A 27404-nucleotide genomic window follows, 5' to 3' on the forward strand; every position below is an offset into this window, starting at 1 on the left:
AAAAAATACAATTTTTGAACAGTTCTAATTTTTAGGAAAATATTATATTAAAACAGATACTGTGACTCTGTAACTTCCATATGTTTATCTATATTTCTGCCCTCTGGATCCTCAAAGAATAAGTAAAAACCTGGAACATTCAACACACGCAAGAAAATGAATCTTTGATGGCAGAAATTTAGACATCAATTCCTAATGCGCCTGAAATCCTAACATGCATCCATAGGTGATATCTTATTTGGCTTCTTCTTCAAGTCCAAACCTTAAAATAAGCTGCAAAGCTACTCTCTGTGCATACATAGTTTATTTTCAGAACTGGTGATGTATTATAGAACCAAGAATACAAAGTTACCTTAGATATGATCTAACCTCCTCATTTTATGGATGGGGAAGTTGAAGCTCCCTGGGATTGTATCTATCATGAGGACCTAACCCATAGGCTGCCAGCCTTAGATTACACAAATATAGTGCTCTGCTGGTCACTAACCCTAATAAGGATTTGGTGAACCTGTTTCAGGAATTCATGCTGAGAAGTTCTGCTCTCCACTTTAGAACATATTTAGGCATTCTGTGACTTCTTCCTGACTGTTGACTGTATGGTAAAGGTAAACCTCTTAATTCCTGGTGAGTTCAAAATAGTTGCAAACAAAATGCCTTAATAGTAACTCAATCTCTTTTTCTTGTTTTTTTTTTTTGTTGTTGTTTTTTTCTGGGTAGAGTCTAAAGTTAGAACTGCTGGAGAAAAAAGGCAGCACTATTGGCCCTCTCTTGGCACCTGAACTGCCACATGTCCCATAGATATATGATCTGTTATTTTTTATCTCTATTTTTTTTTATTCTTGTCTGATCTCAAATTAAAGAATATTGAGCATAGAAATACAAGGTTGTAACCTTGTGAGCTTTAAAAGGTGAAGAAGGCACCAGAACTCAAGTAGCCAAACCTGGAAAGGAGCCAGCTCTGAAGAGCAATCTACCAATCCAGTAAAGCAAGGGATTGATTTAGCAGCAGAAGTACCCACAACAAGGGATCAACTCATCAATCAGCTATACTCTGCTTGGCAAAAGACTTTTTAGTCAGCACTTTAAGTTTGAGCATTCTCTTCTCAGGAACTGAGGGGACATATTGAGAGGAGAGAATGTCCCTCATTTTGGAGTTGCTATATATTCTTGCTATATATGCTCAGCAGGTATGCCTTTGCAAAATTTTTTAATATTAACATAGTTTTCAATGATATTGTGGCAATATCAACAGATTAAGTGAAATGGAAGTAGTAATCACTAGTGATTGAAATTGGAAAGAACAGTCTAGAATGGGAGGGCTCAAACCCATAATATTAGAACTCATCCTATCCTCATGGCTACCCTTTATCCCTTGCACAAGGAAGGGGACATGAAGGGAAGGAAATAAACATTTTTATAGTATATATTATGTACAAGGCATGGTTCTAAGAGCGTTATAAATATTATCTCTTTTGATTCTTGTAATATCTTTATGAAGCAAGGGACATTATAATCTCCATTTTATAGTTAAGGAAATAGAGGCAGTCAGAGGTTAAATGATTTATCCAGAGTCACAGCTGGTAAGTGTCTGAAGCTGGATTCAAACTCAAGTCCCCATGACTCCAGGCCCTATATTTTATCCAATGTGCCAGCTAGCTACCAAATACAAGTTGGGGACCCAACCAACTAGTTTAAGTTTAGGTTAGGAAGAAAATCTGAAACTTATATGAGATATACATTAAAGAGGTGCAGAAATTGCAACCCATCAATATCTTATATTATGTAACTGTGGTCCCAAATTTCCCATAAATCCTCCATAAGGATTCTACCAGTATACCCCAGCCTATCTCCTAGAATTGTTGACTTTGTGGAGATACCAATGTAGCATAGAGTCAGTCTATCATTTATCAATATTCTTCCAATACATGAGTGGCCTTCCTCATTCTCCACTTATATTTTTCTGTCATACCTTAAATTAGGGATTCTTTTATCTATTTTGTATCTTGAATCCTTTGGCACTCTGTGAAATTATAAAGATCCCTTCTCAGAATGTTGCTCTCAACTATGTCAAATAAAATACATATTATTAAAAGGAAAGCAATTATATTAAAATATACTTTTCACATTTTTTTTAAAAAGTTCACAGATTCAGAGTTAAGAATCTTTGCCTTATATCATAGATTAAGAATGAAAAAATCTGTGAAATCAGCCCTCACTACCTGAGGTAGAAGGAAAGGAGGGAAAAACCTGAAGGAGCTAAGTGATTTTCCTTTTCCAACTTGGGAAACACTAATGACTGTCTATTGCTCTTTCATAAATTGTTTTTGTATCTGAGAAGATTAAAGAAAGACTTGGTCTTTTGTTTGGACTCTGAGTTCACTAAGGCTCAGAGTCCTAACTTGGTTCTTGCTGAGGCTCAGCCAGCTGGTCTTTGTTATTTTTATAACTTTTTATAAGGATAATAGTGTTAGTTTATTATAGAATAGTGAAAAGTTGGGTTAGTCAGATCAGGAAGGATCAGTGTAAACTGTGGAAACAGGAGAAGCAGTTTCTTACAGAACCAGGGAGTTTTATTTGGGGGGAGTTAGAATCCCTTAGAGTTAGAAATCATTTATTTATCCTTATATTCTCAATAAATAGTTTATTTTTATATAACAAGAGTCTCCTTAGCATCCTTGCACCTGGCCCTGAAGAGAAGTTCACTTCAATTATATAAGTTGAAGATACTTTGTAAGCACAACAAGCAGAGTATCAAATCAGCTTATGATCCATAATCAATTCATTTATGTTTATTTTTGCACTATCCAACTGTTTATAGTCTGGAAAACCAACATTGTTCCACTTTATTTTTCCTATGTGCATCTTTAGGCTGAATTATTTTTATTTTTTGTAAATATTGTCATCCTCTATTTATAGATGAAGAAACTGTGATGCACAGACATGAGCAAATTTCCCCTTATGACATAGCTGCTAATTCAGAGACACAGGTCAAAACCAAGTTTCTTTTGACTTCAATGTGAGGATTTTTCTCTTATAATATGTTGTCTTTCTTATGAGTTTGTTGGCTGAGGATACAGAGATAAAGAATGAAACCAACTAGAACTTGAAGTCATAAGTACTAAATTCAACAGACTATAGAATCTGCACATTTGGAGTTTAAAATTCATGGCTCCTGGGAATGGGAGTACCTGATTCATATGAAAAGTTTCAAATTTAGCAGCTTTCTTATTAGTGCAGCTATTTACTTGAAGTTTAGCCTCCTTGGTCTAGAGACAAATTGTCCTCTCTCCTTTAAGGGACTGACATTTGGAATACAACCTGGAACCCAGGATCACACCCATCAGTTCCAGGAATGAAACTTAATTTCTGTTAAGCTTTTATTTTAACAGTAATATCTACAAATTCCCATCACTCAAATAAGAAGCGGAAGGCCAAAAATATCTGACCTGGCCAGTTATTCAAGATTTTCTTTCTTTCAAAATCGCTTTTGATATTGCAAAGTATCAATATCCCATCTCCTTCTCTCCCTGTATAAATATCTGCACATTACTGCCAGACTAATTTCCCTAAAATGCCATTTTAATCTACAGCAACCCCCTTAACTACTCCCAGATTCAGCTTGCTCATTTGAGGGTGATAAAATTATTCAAAATAGGACCAAGCCCCTACCTGATGTACTACTTCATCATGAAATATATCAGTCACATAAATCCAATGCATTTAATTAGGTGAACCTCTTACAAATTTCCCACACCATTGTCTATTTTCTCTTCAAATTGCATACACTATTCCCTACCTCAAAGCAGAGAACTTAATCTCACACCCATTAAGGAAATAAAAATCTTCCATTGTGTGGTCCTACTTCCTAATTTCTTTCTAAAGAACCTTCAGCATCATTTCCCATTCTCTCCTGCTTTGTTACAGTTAAACTTTGTTAAACTTTTTTAAAGTTAAACTTTGTTACAGTTTCTGAGAAAGAACTTGCCTTTTACCTTGCAAACTCAGTCCCATCAAGTTCTATGTTTTCTTGTATCTTCTCTGACCTGGGTCTTTCAAGTTTTGCTCTGTCTCCTCCCAGTCTCTAATCTTTTGTGTTTTAACCCACTGGCAACCCCTCTTTTGTGTCCTAGAATAATTAGATCTATGTAATCTTTAAGTCTTTCCCTTGCTTGGTACTATTATCACTTCAATTAACCAATTATTTAGTTTTTTAAAAACCCTGAATCAAGCACTTGCTATTGCTAGTCAATGGAAATACAAAGAACAAAGCCAAAAATTCCTACTCCAAGGAGTTATTCATTTGCTTTCTCAAGATAACAATTCCATACTGTTAGATAATATTTTGCACACAGGTGTTTAACCAGAAGTAACCTCCTAGAGAAATAACTATCTGGAGGATGCATGAAGTCTACTTGATTGTATCTACTATTCATTGTAATTAGAGACCCATTGTGTCACTCTGATGATCTGAGATACTGTCCTCACAGGAGACTGAAAAAATGTAAAATTGCTCTAATAAGTGTGATCTAAATACAACCTGGAGCTTTGTCTCTCTTATACTTTGAGTGATATCTTTTACTCTACTTCCTGAGCTTTGGCTATCATCTGAAATATACTGCAGCATGTATATGTCCATCAGATATCTCTCATTGCCATTTGCGCCACTTATCACTTGGATTTCTCAGAGGTTATAATAGTGAGATAAAAGAATAGGAGAAAATTTATCTAGAAAAGATAGATTTTGCCAGAGAGAAAAGTTTAAGACTGTTATTTTTTTTAATTGAGCAATTTTTTTGAAAAGGACTCCACCTAATCATGTGCTGGTAAATGTTTAACAACTATCTTTTTAGGGGAGAAAAACATGGACCAAATTTTTACTGTCAATCTTTAGTTCCCGTCCCAAATATATGTATTATTGTAGTATGTCAATAAACATTTCACTGCCTATGAAAGACTGGCCAATAATAATTATGTATTTTATCCATGAAGGTTTTTCTAAATGGATCTTTAGGCTAATTTCTTATGATCAGAGAACTTTGTAAGGTTCTAGAAACTGATGTAATCAGTATAACATCACCCTCAGAAAAGAGAATCTGGAGAAGGACATCATCTATAGGCAACCCTGCTTTATTTCAGATCCTAAATAGGAAATACATTTTCTATGACAATGGGGTTATATAACCCCTGAGTTTATGCCTGTCTCAAAATTAATAAGAAGAATATCTTTCAACTAAATTATCTCTGGGATGACATTTTTAAAATAATCCTTTATTATCTTCACCCATTCATTATGGAAGAAAACCTTTTAAAGCAGGCATTCTTAAGCTGGGGTATACAGTTACTCAAGAGGTCTATGGATGGGTTTCAGGGAATATGTGAACATAGGTGAGAAAAATTCATTTTTATTTCAATATAATTGTTTTCTTCCATAATACTATGTATTTTATTTAATGTATTTAAAAGCATGTTTCTGAGTAGTTGCCAGACTGTCAAAGGAGTATGTCTGTTGCTTGTCTGTCAGTCTATCTCTCACACACACACAATTAAGAATCCCTGATGCAGAGCTTGAGTAGCAAGCACTTCAATCACAGGTATGTCTAACTGTAATCTCCAGGTAATGGGGCAGAAGTAGTATATTACAAGACAAATGGGATTTTATGTAATAGAATTACTATTTTCCAACTCATTTGATAAATTAAATTTTAAAAAAAGATCAGATAACTTCAGCAATTTTCTCTTTCTTTTTTGGAGATAGACTGACAAACCTCAAAGAATCACAAACCAACTTCTTCTGTGGGCATATATATCACTGAGAGAAAAAAAATGTGTGTGACCGCTAACATGTTAACAATTTGGCTAAGTGATCTCCCAAGTTCCTTTCAATTCGAATGTTCTTTGATTCTGTGATTTCAAGGCTGAGCTCTCCCTTTATGAGATTTTATTCCCCACTATTACTTTGAAGAGTCCAACAGTTGTCTCCTTTCACCACAGAGTGACAAGTGAGGTCAAGGATGCTTAAGGAACTAAACAGAGCCAGGTTAGTGAAAGTAAAGCAACAATAACAACAAAACCCTTTTTTCCAGTCCAGGAAATATTTCATGACTAATTAGAAGGTAAGTTCACAGCCAATTTCTGAAGCAGTTGAACTTATTGTGTTGACCGTGCCTTGGTCAGAGGTTGTGGAAGCTCAGACTCTATGTATAAAATAAGGGAACTGAATTAGAGGATCTCTAAGATTTCATCTAGGTCGTAATCTTTTTATCTCATGAATCTTAAACTTTTCTTTTGTGTCCCTTTTGGCTCCAACCTCTCTCTAATCCAGCTTTTAAGAGTCTTCACACAGTTTCAATTGTCTGCGCCCCATGTGGGTCTACCTTTCTAAGCAGTTCCCTACACACAATTCAATTTGACACAAACTTATTAAGAGGTTATAACAGTTTAACAAAAACCTAATATCTACCCTGCCAGCCTCTGGAGGGAAAAGATAGATATGCATATAATAGCAAATAAATAAAGATTTCTATTATCATTTTTTCCCCTTCCCCTAAACTGTCAGAACTTGTTTCAATGCCCTGCCCCTAGGATCTTACTAGGGGACAGATATTGTTGAGCTATTAAAAAATTCACTGTATTTATTTAAAATTATTATTGCTCTCATTAATGATAATAATAGCATATTTAGGGTTTTAAAGTTTGCAAAGAGTTTTACCTATACTATTTCATTTGATTCTCATAATAGACATATGAGGGAAGTTATTTTTATACTGAGTTTCTAGGTGAGGAAACTGAAGCTGAGAATGGCTGTCAGTGGCCCAGGGTCACACAGGTACTAACTGTCTGAAGTAGAATTCAAATTCATGACTTCATTTCCAGCATTTTATCCACTATCCAATCAGGCTACCGTACTACTTTAGATTCTACTTTATTCAAAGTATTGTTTGATTCTGGTATCTAAGAAGCTCCTCTTAGCTATTAGTGCTTTCTGCCTCTTGAATTTATTGCCTATTTGTTTTTACTGAAATGAGTACCTTTGTATTCTCCTCTCCTCCAATTGAATATGAGCTTCTTAGGACAGGGGCTGTTTTATTATTCTATCCATAGTAGTACCCAGGATAATGTCTTTCATACAGTAGGTACTTAATAAATGTTCATTTGAATAGAACTGAATAGCCATGTCTTTATTCTCAAGGAGTGAATATTCTAGGGGAGTAACACAATCAGGCAGTTTTGCTTTCTTTCTCCAAAGTCCCTTCTTACCTATGAGATTCTGTGGATCTAGAATAGTGATGGTGAATCTTTTAGAGATGGAGTACTGGGTCCTGCCCCCATCCTACCCCCCCAGAGACCTAGTGCCATTCCCCCATACACACTGAGTGCTGGGCACATTCTGTGCCCCCTTACCCCACACAGGAGAGGGAGTGAGGAAATGCTCCCATTGGGCTACTGGACAGAGGGGTGGGTATATGAGGAATGCCCTCAGTGCATAGAGAGGAGGAGGAGAGTGGCCCAAGTACTCCCCTCCCCTCCAGCTCTCCCACCTATCAGCTACCCACCTTACCCTCTGTGTGCTTCCACTGGGCTTCTGGGCAGAGGGACAGGTGATGTGAAAAAAAATGTCATCAGGCATGGTGGAGAGGGGGAAGGGAGCAGCATTGCTCAAGTCCTTCTGCCTTTCTTGTATTGAACTCTGGGCATGGAGGCAGCCCTGTGCCCACAGAGAATGCTCTGCATGTCATCTTTGGCACCCATGCCATACTTTTGCCATCACTGGTCTAGGACATAATTTACATTTATGCTTAATGTGATTTTTCACCTTAGTATAGTGGACAGATTGTTAGCCTTGGCATCAAAAAGACCTGCATTCTAGTCTTTCCTCAGGTACCGCTGACTATTTGCCCCTGGATGAGTCATGGCTGTAAACCTGAAATTCCTTATCTAGAAAATGGTGATAATGACAGCAGCACTTACCTTCCTTGGTAGTCCAAAGGACTAAATGATCTATAATGTGAAATCTTGGGCCAACCTTAAAGCCTAAACAAATTTAAGCTTTTAACCAAAAGAAGAGAGTTGCATGCAGGTAACAGAGTTCAAATCTAGCTTCAGACATTTACTGTCTGTGTGATCCCAGGCAAGTGACTTAACCTCTGTTTGCCACTGGAGAAGGAAATGGCAAAACCACTCCAATGTCTCTGGCAAGAAAACCTCATGGATAATATTGGTGTGCTACGGTCTAAGGCAGTGATGGGCAAACTAAGACCCACAGGCCAGATGTGGCCCCATGAAATGTTCTGACAGTGAGACATTATTCCTAATGAGTACAATGAGTAGGATGAAACTTCGAAATAGTTGCCTCAGAAACAGACTGACAGATGAGCATTTCCATTCATTTGGCCCCCTCAAAAGTTTGGCCAACACTGGTCTAAGGGATCACAAAGAGTCAAACCTGAAGGAACATATTATCCAAAAAAGATTATGGGCAATCCAGGTGGCTGAGTGAACTTAAGAGTCAGTCCTAGAGACAGAAGGTCCTGGGTTCAAGTTTATTATCAGACACTTCCTAGCTGTGTGACCCTGGGCAAGTCATTTAACCCCTATTACCTAGTCCTTACCACTCTTCTGCCTTAAAACCAATAAACAGTATTGATTCTAAGATGGAAGGTAAGGGTTTAAAATTAAAGATTACCTAATAATAGTATCTGTGATAGGGTAAGTGGAGAAAGTGGTAGTGGGGTAGGGAGCTCAGAAGAATGCTTTTAATGCTTTTTGGGTTATACAGCTTAAAGAAATACAGGACATCATCTAATTCAACCTTCTCGTTTTACAAATGAGCAAATTGTGGGCCAGGGAGGTTATGACCAGGTCCAAAATCTCACAGATAATACCAGAATAGGGGCTTAAACCCCATGTCCTTTGACTCTAAAGCTCTTTCTACCTTACCACATCAATCTCATTCTCCAGAGCCCTTTAAGAGCCCCAGAATAAGAGTGTGTCTGCTTGTTCTGACCAAAAGTAAAGCTGAGTGACCATTTATGTTGTCAGAATTAAAATTCATCAAGTGGCAAGAGAGTGCAAGAAGAAAATAAAGGGATTCCTTTCAGGGCAAAGGCTGGAAGAGGTTGTATTGCCACTGTTGCTCATCTTATATGCTCCAAATATTTACAGCCATTGTTATAATCAAAATGTATTTGCTCATGTCTGTCAGGTGCAATTAGGCTCAAACTGTATTTATTTTCATAGCTTTGTAGGCAAGAGCATACTGTTGGCACCATCTGGTTCTCCTTGGGGAGCAGGGAAGGCTGTAACTACAGAGTACAACACAATTGCTCCCATTTCTCCTGCTATGTCCTGCTGTTTGTCAAGTGCTAAGGAAAACCCCACAACCAAAAATAATCGGCACTCTGCCCACAAACCAGGCCAAGCCTGGGGGAAATTTTGGAGTCAAAATCATTTGTCCTTGGTCCCTATCACTTCTTCTCTTTGGTGCTCCTCATTCAATCTCTGACTTACCTCAGATTCTGCCACCTGGGAATTTTCTGGCTTTTATTTCCCAAGGCTCACTGTCAAGCTGAAAAAACAACCCTGGATAAAGCACTAGTTGAAAATAGCACGAGATGTTACCCTTTTAAAAAGCATTGGAATTTTAATAATGGATGCTGGAATATAGAAAAGTCTGCCAAAGTGTGACTCTCTAATGGGGGATTTACAGGCAGCTGGATTGATAGGAAATATTGCAGACAGGAAGCCTTCTTGGCATCCTGAATCCTATACCATAAAGGTAGTTACCTATCTCATTCACTAATAAGGTCAAGGCTTCTAGTAAATACATTTTTAATGTAAGCAGAGCAATAACTCCCACCCATTCCCAACAAATTGATTCACCCATGAATCAACAAGTATATATTGAATTTGTACTGTGTTACTAATAATAGGATACATTTACATAGCACTTTAATGTTTATAAAGTATTTTTCTTAGGAGAAACCTGGCAGATAACCAATAAAAGTAATATTACTTCCATTTCACAGATGGAAAAACAGAACTTCATAGAGATTAAATAATTTACCCAGAATCCCACAACTAGGTAGAAACTATATTAAAACCTAGATATTACTTCAAGTCTAATGTTCTCTCCATAATACCATGGAGTCTATCACTGTGCTGATTATTATAGGTGATGCCCTATCATACACTTCAGAGCTTAAAGTGCTTAGTAAATGTAAGTTAATGTCATTATTATTGAGATGCCCACTATAGGAATATTTTCTCAGATGCTACATAGAATGGCTTTGGTGAGAAGTTAAATATATGGTACAAGAGTAAGGCATCCAGGGTGAGATTGAGGTTTAAATTCTGGATAATTGGAAGTGTAGTGGTAACCTTGACAATTATAGGAAAACAAGGAGGCAGAAACGATTTGGGAGGGAAAGGTAATGAATTCTGTTTTGGACTTGTTGCATTTAAGGATGTCTATGATTTAAAAAAGGAAAGGATCTATATGAGTGAAAAGAGAAAACCCAAGAAAAAACCTTGTTTTGGGCCCACATTTAATGGGGATAACATTAATGAAGATGTTTAAACAGTGGGTTGAACAAATTAAAGAACCAAGAGAGAAGAACATCACAAAACCTTTGAGAGGAGAGAACATAAAAGAAAGAAATGTCATATGTCACAGAAAGGTAAAGAAATATCAGGTTTGAGAAAAGATATATTATGAAATCATAATCAGGTGGAGCCAAGATGATAGAATAAAGGCAGGGATTTGACTGACCTCCCAAGTTCCCCTCCAAACAACATTAAACTAATGCCTCAGAATGAAGCCTAGAGCAACAGAGTACGCAGAAGGAGAAGGGAAATAATTTTATAGCCCATGACAACTCAAAAGGCAAGCAAGAAACATCTGTCTCATTGGAGTAGGAGTAGAATACAGTCCAGGACAGGCTTTACCAATGCAGGCAGTACCCTAGCAAGACAGTAGCAGACCTTAGGGGAAACTGAATTAGTGGTGGTGGCAGGCTTCCAGTGCTCTCAGCCCACATATGATAAAGGAGTCAGACAACTGATCAGAAGATTTTGGGGAACTTTATGCTGGCACTGTGAGCAGGACTCTATCTATTCATTGCCTATTCACAATTCTAGGTTGTACTAGCAGGGTGGAAGAAGCACGAGAAAATAAAAACAGAGATCCTGCTAAGACTTTATGGGCAGAAAAGTATGTTTGTGGGTGCTGACAGACAAGAGCATAGGTCAGAAAAGTAATAGCCAACACCTCTCCATATATCATATCACTTTGAAAGAAATGAAAACTTACAGACTTCCAAAAGTATCTCTGAAAATAGCAACACAAAAAATGTTTAGCTTGGAACAATGACTTCAACACTGGGAAAAGAACCCAATTTTAATAAGTTAAAAGTCACGAAATAGGTTGGAAAATGTGCAAAAAAACAAACAAAAAAAAACTTGACTATATAAAATTACTATGGTGACAGGAAAACACAAAAGCAGAAGATGACAATGAAATAAAAGAAAAAATATGCAAAGCCTAAAAAATGTGAATTTGTCTCAGGTCCTTTAAAAGCTCAAAAAGATTTTAAAAATCATATGAGAGGTAGACAAAATTGGAGGTGTAGAGGAAATGAATGTGATACAAGAAAACCATGGGGAAAAAACAGGTTGGTAAAGAAAGAACAATAATATTGAAGAAAATAACACAATAAAAAACAAATGGGTCAACTGGGAAAAGAGGCACAAAAGTCCATTGAAGAGGAAAACTTCTTAAACGTAGCAAAAGTGGCTAAATAGAAAAAAAATGTACAAAAATTCAGGATAGAGAATAATTTCTTAGGAAACAAAACTGGCCAAATGGAAAAAGAGATACAAAAGCTCACTACAGAAAATAATTACTTAGTGGGCAAGTGGAAGCTAATGACTCCATGAGACAACAAAAAACTATAAAACCAAATCAAAAGAAGAAAATTTAAAATATTTCATTGAAATCATATGAAATTATGGAATGAGCAATTTAAGTGGAATGATGAAATTGTAATTCAGACTACAGAAGGTTTAGAAGAATGAGAAGAGCAGTAGTGGAGGCACTAGATGTCAAGAATTTTCTCAAGGAATTTATTCAGATGTGAGAAGGCATATTTGTGTGTACTTATAAAATATATACATATATATCAATATTGATAGAGAAGATATATCCATTTATATATATTCTCTCTGTTATACATATGAATATATATCTTTCCCTTACATATCTTGATATATATATATACATATACATTTTTTCTGCTATGTATGTTGATATGTACATATACATAAACATATTTGTATGCATACATATATAGATGTATTATACATATATGTGGGGAAATTGATAAAGAATAAGTGAAGGTTTTAAGGATGGGAGGACATAAATATGTTGAAGGCAGTAAAGGAGCCATAGGGAAGGATAGAACATGAGAAAGAAGGGATGAGTGGAGAGAGAGAGAGAGAGAGAATAAAATTAAACATACATACATACATGTATAGGGGTTTGTTTTAGCAAGGAGAAAAGCTATCTCTTTATTTGAAACTGCCGTGGAACCTATAAACAGTATCAATTCCAAGATGGGAGGTAAGACTTGTTTTTTTTTTTTAAAAAAGAGATATTATACAATAGAGGATCAGAAATAATGAATTCAATCATCTAATAACTAAAACAGTAGAAAATATAAAATACTTAGGAAAGACTTCTTTAATTAATGAAAATTGAGAAAATAATCTTAAATTTATTGAAAGAAATTATGTTCAAAGAAAAAATATTTACAATATTCCCCAATAAATTCAAAATGCAAATATGACCTGAATATGAAAAATACCATGAAATTGGATTTGCATAGGATATATTATGAGCAGAAGTAGTCTTAATAAAAAGAGAGAGGCATTTACAAAAGATAAAATGATGGTTGTGATTACATGAAATTGAAAGCCTTCTCAAACATAAATTAATATATTTAGGGTACAAATCAAATCAGTTGAATAGGAAAAAATCTTTGTATCAAATTTCTTAGCTAATGCTTTAGAATTTCAGTTATATAGGCATCCAACAGATATATAAGACCAAAAGATAGTCTCCAATAGATAAGTATTAAAACATTAGTTTGAAAGATGTGAATAGCCAGGTCACAAAAATAAAATTGCAAACTACTGACAGCCAGCACATTAGCAAGGATAACAAAAGATGAGAATAATCAACATTGAATGGATTTTGGAATTATGCAAATAAAATGGGCAAATGTCCATTGCCTTTGACCCAGAGATTCCACTACTTGGGAATCATCGATAAAAAGAAAGCCCCCATATAAGCCAAAATATTTACAGTAGCACTTCTTATAATAGCAAAGAACTGGAAGTAAGAGGAGGGCAAGTTAAAACTGGGAAATTTACATAATATAAACATAAATAATACAAATTTATTTAAAATATTTATTTTTAAAAATAATCCTGGCATGGGCATTGAAGCTTGAGTTCTGAGTTCTGGCCCAGGTGGAAAACACTATTTGTCTTAGACATAATAGACATAAATTTCAGCTTGTGAACTCGCAGGGTCCAGAAAGATGAAAGAGCTCAGGAATCCAGTGACATATTTGGATGTCTGCATTTGCCTTTCTGTCATCTTCTACTTCCATCCCAGCTGCTTCCATTTTCATCACACAATTTAGCTACCCCATTTCATAGTAGTCCATTCTGCTCCTGCTGCAACTTGTAAAGAACCTTTCCCTATATCAACCTGATCTATGTCAAATTAAACCATCACTCAGATAATTTAAATTTAGTGCTCAGAAAATATTTACCCTATCATAGCGTATACTTGGGGTTGTCATCACGCTACAAGTTTGGTCAAAATATATTGGGAAAATTAATTCAGAGATTCCTCATAGTGTATAAGGCACTCTTTTGGCCCTACAAATTGTGAGACAGTTGAGTTTATGAACATAACCCTTTACAGTTACAAAAGTAAAGGCAAGTCTGGGATTTGACTTTGGCATTTTCTTCCTGATCATTATTATGGAGTTATAGGAAAAACTATTCACCAATAATACCTTTAAGTGTTAACTAGGAAAGTGGATAGGGCTAAAGAAAAGCCCTAGAAATAATCAGTTGCTTCTCCTCATTCTACTTTCTCTTGTATAAAAGAAATTCAACTTTTATCCCAACAGCATTAGAGAGAGTAAATTTTGCTGTTTTCTACATCTGTTGGGCTACTCTGGGCTAAAACAACCCTTAGTTACCTCTGTAAAGAAGAAAGCCTCATTTTCCCCTTTTAACATTCTCCATCCCAAGTACTCAGAATTTGCCCAATAATTTCTGGCTCATTGGTTACTATGAACTATTCTATTTCTGTATGGGCTTCTAGACAGTGACTAAAGTTTTGCACCTTCTCTAGTTCCTTTGAGAAAAACTAACCTAGAACTGTTTTCTCTTTCATTAGGCTTTACCTTTTGTTGGCTGATCCAATAAACACATTTCACTGAAGATAGTAATTACTCAATGCTATCTTTTTATCCTCTCCCTCATCTCCTCTCTCATCATATTTTTAGTGTCAACCAAAGGAAAGAACTATCTTGGGAACTGTATAATATGTCAGATATTTGGGGTTTTAGTAGGCACATACCTAAAAGGTGGTCTCCTGTTCTTCCTATGTGGTATGTATTTTTCAAGGGTGCTCTCAGGAACCCTGTTAGTCAAGATTTCTGGAAGTATTCACTTTGTGAACATTTTTTCGGCTGGCAAGATAGCTGAGTGATCTGCATCATTTAGAGTAACAGATTAACCTGCCAGAAAAAAAAATACTTAGCAGACAAAATCATGAATAAAAACTATTCTATCATAGTGCCACCTCTTCTGTTTTGTTAAAAGGGAGGATTGTGTCCTATACAAATGAATCCAAATCACTGGGGTGAAGAAAAAAATCCAACCCAGCCCAGATAACCTGGGAGGCTTTAAAGAATACCCAGAGTACTAGAAAAACACAGTGTTCAGAGACAAGGTGGGCCAGAGTTCAGATGCTAATGACACAGGAACCCCTGTGAGCTTACTCAAGGATTTACATTTTTAATCATGTCCATTTTGTGCCTATAGAGTTTCACCATAGAGACTAGAGAAATATTTTAGGCATAATGTGCAAAATGAAAGTGTACATCAGAGAAATCTGTCTGAACCACTCTCCAGAGCGAAGTAGGGATAAGATAATTTTGCATTTATCATTCAAGTTAATTGTAATGAGTCTAAGCCTAATGAGCCTTACCTCTAAACTCCATTTAAGAAAATAGTTAATTGCTTCATTTTAATAAATGTTGGCAGAATGGCAAATATAACAATGACTGAACACTCAATTACTACAGAGGCTAGAAATTAAAGATAGAAGGGATTTAATGAGATACATAATCTAAAAAAGCAATTGGCATAGAAGTGGAATACGACAATCTCTTTAAAGTAGCTTAAGAAAAAGAATGTATTTGCAGGGAACACAAAGCAAAAAGAAATCTCGTTACAGAGTCTAATATGTAAGTTCAACTGGCCTCTATTTCCCTATTCATTTTCTGAAGCTCTTGAACCACTTATAAGACCATGGACCTAGAATACATAGGGATATGAAAAGTCATGTAGTTCAATTCACTCACTTTATAGATTAATAACTGAGACCCATAGAAATTAAATGACTTGACAGTGGTCATACAAATACATTCTGAGGTGATATTTATTAAGGTCTTCTGGACTCCAATTCTAGCACAATTCATGTTGATGCAGGGCGCTCATTGAATGTCATTGAAAAGCAGCAACAAGACATGTATGGCCCCAAATTTCTATCTTTCCACTAGACATCTTAAACGTAATGGCTTAAAAATATCTTTTAACTCAACCTTTCAAATTTCATTCTCTTTCTTCAAATTTGATGGTTTTGAAATAGATCATGATGATTATTTTCTTTTGGATCATGATAAATACAAATTCATGTCTCAAAAGTCATGATGCAATTTTAAGCTTTTTTAGCCTAAATTCCATTATCTGATATTTCTGAGAATGGAGTAGAATAGGATTTGTTGAGTGCTTACTATATTCCAGTCACTGTGATAAGTTTGGTGTATATTAATATAAACAATCAAGAAAATCTCTTTCCTCAAGGAGCTTACACTCTAATAAACAAATACAACACTTATTGGGATATAGGGGTTAGGAGTATTTTGGTAATAGTAATACTAATATAGTTATTCTCAATCAAGTCAGCAAGCATTAAGCACTTGGCCTTGTGCTAAGCACTGGGGATAAAACAAAACAAAACACTCTATCCCCAATCTAATATGGAAAATAACACAAACAACTCTGCACAAACAAGATTTATACAGAATTATTTTAAGAAAATATAGAGAAGGAAAGCCCTAAGCACATTAATGGGGACTAGGAAAATCTTTAATTTTTTAAAAATATTATTATTTCTGCTAGTACATATAAAACAATTTTTAATATTCTTTTTTTTAAGTTTTGATTTCCAAATTCTCCCTTTCACAATCCCTCCCTGTTCTCCCTCCTTCCTGAGATGCCCAACAATCTGATGCAGATTCTACACATATAATCATGTAGAACATTTTCCCATATTGCCTATTTTGTGGAAGAATTCTCAAATGGAAAAAAAAGAATAAAGAAAATTAAATAGAGTATGTTTCAGTCTGCCTTCAAACTACAGTTTTCTTGGAGGGCAGATGACATTTTCATCATGGGTCTCTTGAATTTTCTTAGATCACTATTGTTATGAATAAACATTAATCTTGGCAACTTCGTATTTAATTTATAAGTATTTATTAGTAAAGAAAGAGATAGAAATAAGGTTTCTAGCCTTTCCTAAGATCAGGTCTAAGATTCCAGCCTGGTGTAATTCACTCCATGCGTCTGCTTGCTAGAGAGAGATTTCTGTGTTGGCTTTTCAAACCTCATCTTCACTTCTACCTTGGCTCTTTCATTTAGCCAACAGGGACTTTCTCTGGTCCTGCTGGCAGCCAAGAAATATGACTCTGTGATTCCTATGTTGAGTGTTTTGGGGACTGAACTGTGTTGGAGGGCCCATAGATATATAATTCATGCACTGTATTGCTGAAGATAATGAGATCACTCACAATCATTCATCAAAAAAAATAAAACTGTCACTGTGTGCAATATTCTTTTGATCCTGCTAACTTCACTTTGCAACAGTTCACATGTCTTTTCAAATTTTTATGAAGTTGCCCTCCTTGTCATTTCTTTTTTTTTTAATTTTTTAAAATTTAGAATATTTTCTCATGGTTACATGATTCATGATTTCCTCCACACTTCTTCCTTTTCCCCTCCTGGAGCTGACAAACAATTTCACTGGGTTATATATGTATCATTTTGCAAAACCTGTTTCAATGTTATTCATATTTGCTTTGGAGTGATCATTTAACATCAAAAACCTAATCATATCCCTTTTGAACTATGTGATTGATCATATCTTTTTCTTCTGAGTTTCTGTTCCCACAGTTCTTTCTCTGAATGTATGTAGTGTTCTTTCTCAATAAGTTCACCTGGATTGTCCTGGATCATTGTATTGCTGCTAGTAGAAAAGTCTATTACATTTGATTGTGGCATAATGTATCAGTCTCTGTACAGTGTTCTCCTAGTTCTGCTCCTTTCACTCTGCAACAATTCCTGGAGGTCTTTCCAGTTCACATGGAATTCCTCCAGTTCTTTATTCCTTTTAGAACAATAGTATTCCATCACCATCAGATACCACAATTTGTTCAGCCATTCCCCAATCAATGGACACTACTTAATTTTCAAATTTTTTTGCCATCACAAAGAGCGTGGCTATGAATATTTCTGTACAAATAATTTTTCCTTATTATCCTTTGGGGGACAAAACCTGCAGTGGTATGTCTGGGTCAAAGAGAAAGCATTTTCTTTTAAAACCCTTTATGCATAATTCTGAATTGCCCTCCAAAATGGTTGGACCAATTCACAACTCTACCAGCAATGTATTAGTATCCCACTTTTGCCACATCTCCAACATTTATTACTTTCCTTTGCTGCCATATTGACCAGTCTGCTAGGTGTAAGGTAGTACCTGTAGTATAGAGAGAGGGGGTCATGATAGTTTTTTCAAGCTTTGGCTGAGTTCTGTAATCAGTTAGGGGTTTGGAATCTTGAGGGAGAAAAGTGAGTTGGTTTGTGAATCTCATGGAGAGAGTTTCAGACCTGCTGAGCTGCTTCCTTACCTATCTGTAGAATTGAAATTTAGCCTGGCTTTGAAATATTTATTTAAGAATTGTTAGTTTAGATAAACCATTTGTATCTTCATTTCCTTTATTATTTCCTACCTTCCTTCCCTTACCTTATATGTCTGTGGAGTTAATAAGGAGAGTAAATTAGAGAGGAGTTCAAATCTGTGAAGGGTTTAACTATAATTTGACAGTATTATATATAAAGAAATTAGTCATCATTTATTTCCTTTAGATATCAAGATCACCTTGTAAGCTGAGTTAAGGCAGGTCCTTGCTCAGACTCCATCTCTGCCTCCCTTCCCCCACCTGAGGTTCCTGAGACAACTATTAGGGCTTCCTCAATCCACTTTCCTGACAAATCATCCTTTAAAGATAATAAACCCTTTTGTGTTTCAACAGACCTATTAGTATACTTTGTCAGTTAGTTATTAAGAGAGGGAAGAAGAGGGAAAGAACTAACATATTCCGGGCTTGAAGGGAAGCCGGGGTATCCATCTTGAAGGAAGGTGTAACTTCAAAACAAGTCCCTTCCTGTGAAATTAACTAAAACCTGTAGTTAATTTCAGTTCAGTCTATTTCCCTCAGTTTCTGTTTAAGTCTGAGTCCTGGTCTATAAGCCCTGCTGTCTTTGCCTGTTTAGATTAATTCTTCCTCTCTCTGAAGATCTTTGGTTCCCTTCAGTGCTATACTCCCTGACTCCAGCCCATATTATATTCTGAATCTCCTTATTCCAGCCTACCTGTAACCTAGATTACCTACCTAGCAAGTCCTTGGCAACCTCCTTTCAAAATCCCCATTTACCACACACCTTTCCTCAAATTATCCCCATTACATCTGGTGAGCCAAGTCAAACTAAACCTACAATCTTCTGAAGAAAAAGAAAATGAATTTCACAAGAATAATCTTTGTATTAGGCAGTCTTTCCCTGCTTATTTGGTCTTTTATGCAGGGACTATATACATTTTGGCTGATAAAAGTACCAAATTTGATACAATTAATTGAAATCTATGACTATTACAAATGGTTTGCATTCACTTTAGCTGAATGTATATGCTTCATACCAACAGCTGTGGCAATTGTTCTGTCTCTATGGCATCTTTTGGCAATTTCAAAAGTGGTCCTGACTCATCTGTTCAATTATTACAAGGCATCTCATCCAAAACAAGATAATGATAGCAAGGAACTAGTAGAGAACATCAAACTACTGCTCCAAGTGCTAAAGTAAATACGTGAAGGAAAGGAACTTGATAAACATATGATCTTACAACTAGAAATTGTAGAATCAAAATTTTGGGGGCAAAAGGAAACTGAGAAAGAGCAACCGATTCAGAATGCAGTGGTCTCTGTACTACCAATAGTGGACAGGACTATTGTACAACCTGGTGAGGGAGTGGTGCAAGTCAAAACATACAAGGCATTCACTCCACTCCTAGTGACATGGAAGTTTTAAAAAGGCGTTTTCCTAGGTTCTACGAAAAGCCTTACAAGAGCCTAAAAGAATTAAAGCGGGTGTTCACTCTTTTAAACCCTAGTTTCGACGATGTCAAATTTTTTTTGGGGGAATTTTACTCTCCCTCAGAAAATAAAAAATTCCTCAATGGAACTAGGATGAATCCCAATTTAGAGTCATAGCCACTAGTGCATCAAGATCTGGATTTCACTCAACATGCTAACATGAGATATTTGTTAAGATGCAGGGCTGATCTTATTGAAGCAATGAGATCATTTGCAAAAAGACCAAATACCTGGCAGAAATTTGAAAAACTAAGGCAAGGGGAAGAAGAACACCTGAGCAATTTTCTAGACAGAGTTATTGAAGCAGCAGAAATAATATTAGGACTTAGAGACACATATGCCCAGGATATAATTGATACTATAAGGAGGCAATTTGTAAAGGGAACCTCAATCCCGATACAAAATTATTTCAGGCAAAGTTGTCCACAGTGGGAATCATTACCACTGGAGGATATTAGGAATCATGCGGTGTATATACATGATTCAAAACAGAAAGAAGTGAGAATGGCTAGGCAATCTGACAATGATAAAGATAAGATCATAGTAGATCTGAAGCGTCAATTAAAGCAATTGAAACGTGAGAAAGAAATTGAGGAGGCAAAGAATTTTGCTCTCTAAACAAGTAGAAATCAATTTAGACAACCTGCCAACAGCACCTCAAAATCAAAATCAGCACCTCAAAATTGTTTTAATTTGCATTTCTGTAATCAGGAGGCATTTAGAACACTTTTCCATGTTCTTATTGATAGTTTTTATTTCATCATATGAAAACTGCCTATATATGTCCCTTGACAATTTGGCGATTGGGGAATTGTTTGATTATTTTGTAAATTTGACTTAGTTCCTTATATTTTTGGAAAATTAAACCTTTGTCAGAAAGTTCTGTTATAAAAATTTTCTCCCAGTTTCTTGCGTTCCTTCTAATTTTGGTTGCATTGCTTTAGTTTGTACAAATTCTTTTTAATTTGATATAATTGAAGTCATTCATTTTACATTTTGTAATGTTATGTGTCTCTTGCTTGGTCTTAATTTCCTTCCTTTTCCACAGATCTTACAAGTATACTATTCTAAGTTCACCTAATTTATTTATGATTTCACTCTTTATATTTAATTCATTTACCCATTTTGAATTTATCTTGGAATAGTGTGTTAGATGTTGATTTAAATCTAATTTCTCCATACTGTTTTCCAGTTTTCTCAGTAGTTTTTGTCAAATAGCAAGTTCTTGTCCCAAAAGCTGGGACCTTTGGGTTTATCAAACACTAGCTTGCTGGGATCATTTACCCCTAATCTATTCCATAGATCTATCCTTCTGTCTCTTAGCCAGTACTATATTGTTTTAATGACCACTGATTTATAGTACAGTTTAAGATATGGTACTGCTAGGCCACCATCCTTCACTTTTTTATTATTTCCCTTGATATTCTTGATCTCTTGTTCTTCCAGATGAACTTTGTTATAAATTTTTTTCTAATTCTATAAATGTCTAATTTCTAATTCTATAAAAAATGTTTGGTAGTTTGATAGGTGTGGCACTGAATAAGTTCATTAATTTGGGCAAGATTGTAATTTGTATTATGTTAGCTCATCCTACCTATGAGCAATTAATTTTTTTCCAGTTATTTAGATCCAGTTTTAATTGTATGGGAAATGTTTTGTAGTTGTGCTCATATAATTCCTATGTTTGTCTTGGTAGATGAATTCCTAAATATTTTATATTGTCTGGAGTGATTTTTAAATGGGATTTCTCTTTCTAATTCCTGGTGCTGAATTTTGTTGGACATACAGAGCAATGCTGAGGATATATGTGGGTTTATCTTTTACTCTGTCACTTTACTAAAGTTGTCAATTATTTCCACTAGCCTGTTAGTTGATTTTCTAAGATTCTTTAAGTATACCATCATATCATCGGGAAAGAGTGATAATTTAGTTTCCTCATTGTCTACTTTAATCCCTTCAATTTCCTTTTTCCTCTTTAATTGCTAACACTAGCATTTCTAGTACAATATTAAATAATAGAGGTCATCATGGGTATCCTTGCTTCATTCCTGATCTTATTTGGAAGGCTGAATGGCCCTTATATTCCTATATTTTCTAGTTTTTCAGTAGGAATGGGTGTTGTGTTTTGTCAGAGGCTTTTTCTGCATCTTTTTAGATAATCATTTGATTTCTGTTGGTTTGATTATTGATATGGCCAATTATGTGGATGGTTTTTCTAATATTAAACCATCCTTGCATTTCTGTCATAAATCCCAACTGGTCATAGTGGATAATCATTGTGATAACTTGCTATAGTCTTTTTGTTAGTAATTTACTTTAGATTTTTGCATCTATGTTCATTAAGGAGATTGGTCTATACCAGTAGTTCCCAAACTTTTTTGGCCTACTGCCCCCTTTCCAGAAAAAAATATTACTTAGCCCCCAGGAAATTATTTTTTTTTAATTTAATAGCAATTAATAGGAAAGATCAATGCACCTTTGGTCATCACCGACCCCCTGGATCACTGCAGCACCCACTTTGGGTATCACTGGTCTGTACTTTTCTTTCTCTGTTTTTTTGTTTTCTTGGCTTTGGAATCAATGACATATTTGTGTCATAAAAATTTAGGAAGACTCTTTCTTTGCTTATTTTGTCAAATAATTTGTACAGTATTGGGATCAGTTCTCTAAATGTTTGATAGAATTAGATTGTGAATCCATCTGGCCCTAGGGATTCTTTTTTAGGGAGTTCCTTGATGACTTGTTCAATTTTTTTTTCTGAGATGGGATTATTTAAGTATTCTATTTCCTCTTTTGTTAATCTAGGCAATTTATATGTTTGTAAATATTCACCCATTTTCACCTAGATTGTCATATTTATTTCCACATAATTGGGCGAAATATTTTTAATTATTACCTTAGTTTCCTTTTCATTAGAGATGAAATTACCCTTTTCATCTTTGATACTGTTCATTTGATTCTCTTCTTATTTTTTTAATTAGGTTAACCAGTGAAAAAGATGATACTGGGAATGGGGAATTAATAATAAACTGAGGACACACTCACTCCTCACAAGGGAAGGACACACAGGGGAACACACAGGTAAACCAAATGGGGATATGAGTTTCAGGAATGTCAGTTGACTTGTAACTGACAAGCTGCCCACCAAGGAAAAACCAATGTAGTGGGTTCTTATAATGAAGAGGAGACAGGAAGTACTAACAAGATTGTGTTTAATGGGAATGACTGAGGGAACTAGGGAGAGGAGTATTTCTATTCTAAAGAATAGCCTAATAGTTTAACTAACTAGATATGTAACTAAGCTGGTCTCTAACTAGAAGGGGCCGAAGAGGGGTTCTCACAGTACAGGTTCAGAGATGTTCCAAGCTGGTCACAGATGTAACAGGAACAAGTTCAAAGCAGCCAGTTAATCCAAAACAGACTCCAGGGAATAAGGTAGATTGACCTGTTGTCCACCAACAGAAAACCCAATCCTATCCTCAACCTAGGTCATGATTTTTTCCTTGAAGAATCTTCTCTCAGTAGTATCCTACACTGACAGCTCCTTGGGTATATAGCAAAATGTGGACCACACAGCCAACACACCTCCTTTTCTCCATTTTGATCAAACTCCCACTCCCTTTTTCAAAATCCCTGCTTCACTCTATTATGGAACCTCAGGTCTTTAGACACAGCCAGGGTGCTACTGCTTAATCTCCCCATTACACCAGTACTTTATCTATTTTATTTGTTTCTTCAAAGAACCAGCTTCTAGACTTATTTTATTAGTTCAATAATCCTTTTACTTTCAATGTTATTAATTTCTTCTTTAAGTTTTTAGGATTTCCAATTTAGTTTTTATCTGGGGATTTTGAAGTTTGTTCTTTTTCTAATTTTTTAAGTTGCAATCCCAATTCATTGATCTATTCCCTCTTGATTTTGTTGCTATAGGTACTCAGAGATATAAAATTTTCCCTGAGTACTGCTTTGGCTATATCCCAGCTGTTTTGATATGATGTCTCCTCATTGTCATTCTCTTTTATGAAATCTGTAATTGTTTCTATGATTTCTTTTTTGACTCACCAGTTTTGAAGAATTAGAGTATTTAATTTCCAATTACTTTTAAATTTTCCTTTCCATGGATCCTTGTTAAGTATATTTTTATCACATTATGATCTGAAAAATAGTTGTGTTTATTATTTCTTCTTTTCTTCATTTCTTTGTTTTATTTCTATGCCCTTGTACATGATTGATCTTTGTATATGTACCATGTACTGCTGAGAAGAAAGTATTTTCCTTTTTATTCCTATTCAGTTTTCTTCAGACATCTATTAACTCTAATTTTTCAAGCATTTCGTTCACTTCCCTTACTTCTTTCTTATTTATGTTTTGGTTTGAATTATCTACTTTTGAAAGGGGAAAGTTGAGGTCCCCCACTAGTATGGTCTTACTATCTATTTCCTCCATGAGCCCCTTCAATTTTTCCTTTAGAAATCTAGATGCTATACCATTTGGTGCATAAATGTTTAGTAATGCTATTATTTCATTGTTTATAGTGCCTTTTAGCAAAATGTAATTTCCTTCCTTATCTCTTTTAATCAGATCAATTTCTACTTTGTCTTTTTCTGGCATCATGATTGATACTCCTGCTTTTTTTATACTTTAGATCATGTATAATAAATTCTGCTCCAGTCTTTTACCTTGAATCTATGTGTGTCACCTGTCTCAAATGTATTTCTTGTAAACCACATATAGTAGGATTCTATTTTTTAATCCACTCTACTATCTACTTCTATTTAATGAGTGAGTTCATCTCATTCACATTTCAAGTTATGATTACTGTGTATTGCCTTCCATCATATTATCCTCTTTAAATTCTGCTATTTTCTCTTTCTCTCTGTTCCTCCTCACCACTGTTTTGCTTTTTGTAACCCTCCCACTTTCTCATCCCTCCAAATACCTTCTTCTTCCCTAGCCTTATTCCCCTTTTACTTCTCTGTGGGGTAAGATTTAATTCTATTTCCCACTTAGTCTACTTGTTTTATCCTCTCTGAGCCCTTTACAATGAAAGTAAAGTAAAGTAGCCCTTTACCACCCTTATCCTCCCCTCTCTATACTAATTTTTTCATGCCTCTTTATGTTATAGAATTTACCCCATTCTATCTCTCCTTTCCCTTCTCTCTCAGCACAACCCACTCCTTCAGTCCTTGATTTATTTTTTACATCTCCTTCATATGCATACATATCATATATATATATATATATATATATATATACATATCATTCCACATCATCATATTTACATACATATCATATCATCATATATCATTATATACATCATATCATCATAATCAGCTTACTTCTCCACCCTTATTTTGATTAAAATTCCTTCTATTGTATCTACTAGTAAAAGTAATTTTTGAGAATTACAGAAATCCTTTTTCCATGAAGACATATTAACATTTTGACCTAATGAGTCCCTTTAATTTTCTCTCTCTTGTTTACTTTTTTGAGCTTCTCTTGTGTCTTGTGTTTAGACTTCAAATTTTTTTAGGTCTGGCTTATTCCTCAGGTATGCTTGGAAATATTTTATCTTACTGAATGTCCATTTTTTCCTCTGAAAGAATATATCCAGTTTTGCTGGATAGGTGACTCTGGGTTGTAAACCCAAATCTTTTCCCTTCCTGAATATCATATTCAATGCCTTCCAATCCTTTAATGTAGAAGCTATTAAGCCCTGTGTGATCCCAATTGGAGCTCTCTGGTATTGAATGGTTTCTTTCTGGTTGCTTAAAGTACTTTTTCCTTGCCTTGGTTTCTCTTGAGTTTAGCTATTACATTTCTGGAAATTGTCATTTGAGGATTTCTTTTTGGAGGTGATCTATGAGTTCTTTCAATTTCAATTTTTTTTTCTTATTCAAGGATCTCTGGGTAGTTATCTTTGATAATTTCTTGTAATATGATATCCAAGGTTCTTTGTTGATTGTGGCTTTCAGGTAGTCTAATCATTCTCAAGTTATCCCTCCTTGATCTATTTTCTAGGTCAGTTGTTTTTTCAATAAGATATTTCATGTTTTCCACTGTTTTTTCATTCCTTTGATTCTGCTTTAATGTTTCTTGATTTCTCATGAAATCATTAGTTTCTAGATGGTTAGTTCTGATTTTTAAGACCTGATTTTCCTCTGTCGGTGTTTGGTTCTCCTTTTTCAATTGGCCCATTTCTTCTTTCATCACTTTTCTTTCTCCTTGCATCACTTTCATTTCTCTTTACCACCATTCCTCTGCCTCTCTTAATTGGTTTTTTAAGTCCTTTTTTATTTCTTCCAGAATCTGTGTCCTATCCATATTTTTCTTTTGGATTTTGCATGTATCACCTCTGTTTTCACTGTCCCTTTCTGTGTCTGTATCTTGCTTTTTATCTTTATAAAACATCGTTAGAGTTAAGTGCTTTTTTTGTTTGCTTATTTTTCCGATCTAATTATAGGTAGGCTTGGGAGGATGAAGTGATAGTATAAGGGATGAGAGCTCTGAGAGCCCCCTTGCCCTACTGATTCAATTGGCTCTTGTGTAGCTGACAGCTTAAAGACTTGCTTCAGTCTTAGGTGTAAGCTTTTGAGCTTACTCTGATCTTGATCAGCTCAGGAACTGATCAAATTCAAGCCTTAGGCTTAGATTCAAATTTTTGGTCTCACCACAAGCTTAATCCAATCAGGCACACACTTAATTGTCCCTCTTGGGTCTCACCCTGAGCTTTTGGGGAAAAGATGAGTACTTAGTACTTAATAATATCATTTACCCCAAAGTGTGAATTATGTCCTTGTCCCAAACCCAGATTAGAATTCCCTGGGCTGGGGTTGCAGACATCATAGGTTTGAAATTTCAAGGGGTATAGTTTGCTTTTACCTCTATTTGTTCAAGCAGGGTCTTAGGGTCTGGATGTTGGCTCATGCATAGGTTCCTGAACACAGATGGCAGATGTGTGATTGGGGAGGTGGGGGTATAGCTCACTCTTGGCTTGTTCTTGGCTTGCTCTTCCCTCCTTGCTACTTGCTGGGTTTGCTCTCCTCTCACTCCAGTGCCCCAGAGGTTCATTGTCTACCTTGTGGGTTTTTCTTTTCTTGAATGTTGTTTCACTCTGTCTCCTTGTTGGTTCTTTCACTCCTGTATTCATTTTGTGATGATATTTTAATCTTGTTTGGGGAAGATTCTCTTTGTGGCACAGAGCTGTTAAGGATTACTTCACTATCTTGGCTACACCCCTGAAACTCTCCTTTGTCATTTCTCATAATACCATAGTTTTCTCTAACTATCATGAACCACAAACTTGTTTAGCCATTCTCCAACTGACAGACAATTCTTCAATTTCAAATTCTTTGCTACCACAAAAAGAGGTACAACAAAAAGGTCCTTTTCTTTTTTTATCTCTTTATGATACTGACCAAATAATGGTATTGATGGATCAAAGGGTATGCAGTTTAAGAGTCCTTTGAGCATATTTGTAAATTGCTCACGAGAATGCTTAGATCAGATAGTAACTCTACCAACAATGTGTAAATGGGATTAGGAAAATCTTGCAGAAGGTAATATTTATTTATTTATCTACTCATCTATTTATTTATTCATTTATTTATTTAT

This window comes from Gracilinanus agilis, chromosome 5 (genome assembly GCF_016433145.1).
Source record: "Gracilinanus agilis isolate LMUSP501 chromosome 5, AgileGrace, whole genome shotgun sequence".
Taxonomy (NCBI): Eukaryota; Metazoa; Chordata; class Mammalia; order Didelphimorphia; family Didelphidae; genus Gracilinanus; species Gracilinanus agilis.